Source organism: Bos javanicus, chromosome 12, assembly GCF_032452875.1.
Source record: "Bos javanicus breed banteng chromosome 12, ARS-OSU_banteng_1.0, whole genome shotgun sequence".
Lineage (NCBI taxonomy): Eukaryota > Metazoa > Chordata > Mammalia > Artiodactyla > Bovidae > Bos > Bos javanicus.
Window position 1 is genome coordinate 9,467,384 of NC_083879.1, and position 5,808 is coordinate 9,473,191.

Genomic DNA, 5,808 nt, shown 5'->3' on the forward strand with positions numbered 1-5,808 from the left:
TACACAAATAATAAACGAGTGACAAACACAAAGTATATACTTAAAAATATAAGACATCGAAGCAAGCAGCCAAGGGCAAGTAAGTAAAAAGAGATTGCTAGGGAAGAATTTTCTGAGGAGACAGTACTTAAGGTGAGAGATTGAGAAGCTGAGGTGGGGCACGGTTTTAAAATTGCTGAGATCCCAAAGAAAGTACAAGTGGCTCGTGAAACAGTATGATATGAGATGGAGTTTTACAGCGGGCCATTGACTGGATCATCCAGGGCCTTGCAAAGCATAGCAGTTTGGACTCTATGTGAAGCCTAATAGTCAGCTATCAAAGAAGTCTAACAGCAAAGTGAAATGATTGAATTTATGTTTCTAAAGTATTTCCTTGGGTGCTAGGTGGATGTTAGATTGGAGTAGAGCAAAAAGTGAAGAGCAAATAAAAACGGATGACATCTGGGCCAAAGAGAGAAGACACTGCCGTGGATAAAGGTGCTGGAAGTCACGATGGAAGCATTTGGGGGAGACTCGTTTGGGGAGTGTGGACCATGATTTTGCTGGCTGATTAGACAGGGGAAGTAAATTACCTTTAACATGGAGAGAGAGGAGGAGAGGGTGAGATGTACGGAGAGAGTAACATGGAAACTTACATTCAGTTCAGTTCAGTTCAGTTCAGTCTCTCAGTCATGTCTGACTCTTTGCAACCCCATGAATTGCAGCACACCAGGCCTCCCTGTCCATCACCAACTCTCGGAGTTCACCCAAACTCATGTCCATTGAGTCGGTGATGCCATCCCATCCTCTTTTGTCCCCTTCTCCTCCTGCCCCCAATCCCTCCCAGCATCAAAGTCTTTTCCAATGAGTCAACTCTTCGCATGAAACTTACATTACCATATGTGAAATAGATAGCCAACGAGAATTTGCTGTATGGCTCAGGAAACTCAAACAGGGGCTCTGTGTCAACCTAAGGGGTGGCATGGGGAGGGAGGGAGGTTCAGAAGGGAGAGGACATATATATATATATCTATGGCTGATTCATGATGAGGTTTGACAGAAAACAGTAAAATTTTGTAAAGCAATTATCCTTCAATAAAAAATAAATTAATTAAAAAAAAGATGATAATCAAATTAGCCTTTCTTCACCTTAACAGTATGTGATGGTTTGGCATGGAATTGTCTTTAACGAAACATAAATTCAGCTTACCAGTGAAATTAAGCTATTTATATTCAGCCTTTTGAATTTTATCCTTTTACTGTTCTGGATACAAGCAGTAGAAAGGGACCCTATTAAATGAGCACATAATTAATTGGAAAGATACAAGAGATATCACTATTACAGAGGTAATCTAAGTTTGGGAGAGTTCTGGAAGTTCCAGAAATTTTTAGAGCAGGATTCCCCCCTCCAGTTACTGGGGTACCATTAAAATAAAACTCTGTGATTTTTTCCATCTTTGCATTATTCACTCAAGATTTGGTGTCCCAAAAGGGGGTCTGATTATACATTCTTTCACAATAATGGAGCTGAAAAGAAAGGACTTGTTAAAGGAACTTTCAAGGACCTTTTCAACTGTATAGTGAGACCCAATATATGCCTTAGATTATAGTCCAACTATTACTGCATGACATGAGGAGATAATTCTCCCCAAGAAGATGGATGATGGGAAACCACAGAACTAAAAACATCCATGGAAATAACAGAAAAAGTCATCTGCTGACTTCTACTGGTAGGTTGTATAGCTTCAATTTTCAATATTGATCTTACAAATATTTATTTTATTTCATCCATAGAATAGGGTCTAGAAGATAATCCATAAAAGGTAATATGGAGTAATTTAAAGTACATTGGAGAGGGTGTTTATTTAGCTGATGAAGTTTATCTACAAGTCTTAGGAATACCTTCTTCCAGCTTTCACCTATAACAGTACTTACTACAGATTTGGTTAGCTATTGATGGTTTTTCAGTAATTCCCTTCTTTACTGAGGAGTTAAGTTCTTTGATTTTTTTTTTTATTCCATTTATCTTACCTCAGTCTGTTTAATCCAGTTCTTCTATTAAAAGCAATAATGGGACAACATATTTTGACCTTTCCCATAACAACTTAAATTACTTTTTACAAATACTAGGAAAATATTATATTGCTATGTGACAAAATAACAACAACAAAAAAGCAAGCTTCATTTCATTGCTATACTTGCCTTTAAATATATGTCCAGAATGACCAGTTGAAAATCAATATCAAGTAAATTTAAGCCACTTGAGTACTTGTCAAAGAATAAACCCAGTGATCAAACCTGGGTTTCCTGCATTGCAGACAGCTTCTTTACCATCTGAGCCACCAGGGAAGCCCCTTTGTTCTTATTACTTCATGTTAAATCATGAGATATTTTTCCATAAGCCTGATGTCCAAGAGGTGCTTTGTTAAGTAATGTATTTGTATCTCAAGGAGCTGTACCCAAGCCTGGCAACTTAACAACAGCACTTGATATTTGGGTACATTCCTGGAAGAAGTATGCTCGAAGAGTAATGATATTGGAACATCATTGTTGAGCCTCGTCTTTGGTTTCAAACATGGGTTTGGATCTTATTTCTTCCATCTATGACTTTATGATTTAGAAGAAGTTAATTACTCTAAGTGACTTTTTTTCATGTGAAATGAGCATAAAAATACACAGAAGCATTTTTGATGATGAAATTATATTGACATATGTTTTAAGTACTTAACTGGTGATGATGAAGATGAGGAGTGCAGGAGGTTGAGATGATGAGGATGGCGGTGGGGAGGATATGAAGGAGCACAAGAGGGCAAGAAGAAACCCCTCTGCTGTGAGGTAACGGCTGCTCAAAGCACCTTCCTGAATGAAAGCAAAGAGAAGCAACAGAAAGTCAGGGAGAATCACAGCACAGGAACATCCTTTCTCAGAAAACCCTTGGAATTGACAGCTACTGACTGAACTTTAATATTACTTGACAAAGTTCATTTTATTCCATCATATTAACCTTCTTCCTCCCACCAAAATTACTGAGGCAGGTGGTCGGATTGCTGGCCACGGGATGCTCTTGGTACAGCACAGGACTGTTAGTTCCCAAAGGTACCCGAGGAGAATGCACAAGTAGTGATTTTCTCCCCCTGGTGAATTTCACAGCATGAAATCTCTGATAGTCTTTCCTACCACATCCAACTTCTTTAAAAAATAAAATAAAATTGCAGACTGCCTTCTTTTTAATGAGAGCGCAGAATGCTGTCCACATCAGAGAGTAATCCTTTTCAGGCAGGAATACTGGATATAATTTTCTACATAAATGGAAAAAAGTAATCTTATCTCCAGTATATTTCTCTCCTGTGTTATGAAGGTTTAGCCAGACTAAAGCTGTTGACAGAAAATTCTCCGCTCGGATGAGAAGCAAAGATGAGAAGAGGTATTGGAACGGTGATAGAAAAGCTTTGTATAATGAGACAAATCCCAGCCCCTCTAGGGAACTCATTCCGTATGGAAACTATTTCATGTTTCTTTCATTATGGGAATGATATGCTGTCTATTAAAAGTACAGAAATGAGATTGTCCCGACAGTTAGTTTAATAGGGTGACTCACTTTGGATCGGCATTGGGTTTTGCACACCACAGCGTGTAAGTGTATTTGTCTACAGCACCATGCTTCAAATAAGTCCAATCTATCATAGGATGGTGGCGTTAGCACCTCTTATTATATAAACCTGTCAGGGCATTACAACACAAACAACACATTCTGCCCAGCTGCAAAACACTTATTCAAGGAGTCCATTTAGTTTCATAAACTTTTTCTTAGTCTCTGACACCTTAAACAAACTATGACAGGCATTTATATTGTATGCCAAACAGGAGGAATAGCTCACTATATAAAATGTATCTAGTGACTACCAACAAAAGAAAGAAGATATAAGATAAAATAAATCTCTAGTGAAAAAATCAGATATATTAATAATTCTGAAGAAAATATTCAATTTCCTTTTCCTATCTCCAAAGCAGGCCATGACAAAAGATAAAATTGAGCATTTTTTTCAGCTGTGTTTTACATGACTATTTTCCCACTGGTAGAACTAGTCTCCTTTTGGTGGTGGTATATAGACTCCTGTGCTAGTCCATTTGACATGATGTTATTTAAATACATATATTATAGGTGTGAATATGCATATATATTATATAATATATAGACATCTATTCTGTGACTGTAAGCATGTACATAGAGTTACCTGTTCTCCAGAAACCACACTCCCATGTGTGAGTGTGAATATATGTGTGTGTGTGTGTATATAGAACATATATGTGTGTGTGTATATATATAGCAGAAAATAAAATCATGAAGTAAGGTAAACTATTCTGGACTCGTATAATCTATTTTCTATAGGAAAATTACTCTTTAGTGAGCTTCCTAACTGAAATGCGTCCTCAGGCAATTCTGCATCATAGGCCTGTGATTTATAAAACTAGTCCCAATTTCCTCCAACTGTACCATTTAGGAGTCTCCCCAAGCATTGACAAGGTGAGTTACAGCCATTCACAGAGCTTATATGCAGAGCGACAAGTATATTTTCAAGGGACTGATTTGAAATATTGATAGAGTCACATTAATTGAATTTTTGCCTTGAGAAGTGATTACAAAAATGTTGCTCCAATATTAATTTGTATCTGCTTTGGATAAGATTAACATTCATTTCTTCTCCAGTCCCCATTACTCTTTTATTATTCATTAGCATCTCTCTTTGCATGTGTAAGAGACCTTGATGAAGCATGTTTATTCATAGACTAACCTTTTTAAATAATTCTAACAGCTCTCTAACAGTAACCTTCCTGGCATGCGGAATATCTTCTCTTTGTTTCATTATTCAAGGCTTGCACTCCATCCTCCACTTGAGATGCTGAACATGAATCATACCCCTCATCCTATTGCGCTCGTCCTCCCACTAAAATGTCCTCTGCAGCCCGATCCCACAAGAGAGCTGTGTTCACAAAATACTGCAGCAGAAGAGTCCCTTGGTTGGATCAGGGACAGTAAAATTTTGACAGATCTCAAGTGCAATTATCGATTTATTTTTTTTACAGCTCATTACATATTTGTTACCATGTTTTAGTTCATTGTTCCTTTACCTTTTGTTAGGATATCTAGTTTGAGTCTGCCTTTGATGAAAGCTCTGGAGGTGACATTTTATCTTTTCTTTGTGTATGTAAGCTCTTGGGCTTATTTTTCTGAGCAGATAAAATGGACAAAGCTGTGAAAAGGAGAGGGAGAGAAAACCAGAAGAAAAGCAGAATCAGTAATTATATTTTCCTACAAGCTGGGACATCATTAAGTCACATTGGCTGTATGAATACTTGAAAATGAGCAAATTTAATTTTTCATTAGAATTACAGGTTTAATGTTAAACATCTACCTTACAGTAAAACCTGGAACTACTTGTCACCTTAAAGTCACAGATTTTCTTTCTTTGAGTTAGAGTCATTTTTTTTTCTTTTCCTTTGTAACAGATCAAAACACATGTTTGGATAGTTCTGGGCTTAAGAATTCTGTTTATGGTACTGAAGGGGCAGTATGCATAAAATGTGTAAGGGAAACTTTTCTTATTGTTAGTAAAATAATGATTAGTTTACTCGTTTTAAGAAAGAAAATTATGTAATTTCCCTTAATCATTCAAAAATATATCTTTACTCATAGCTTCTTATACTGTGTCACAAAACAGAAAAAAAAAATCAGTAAACTGGCAAAACCCCTGAGTTGTCATTTGACAGATTACAGAAATCATGTAATATTATTTATTATGTTTTTAAATGCCCTGGATGTAAGTTGAA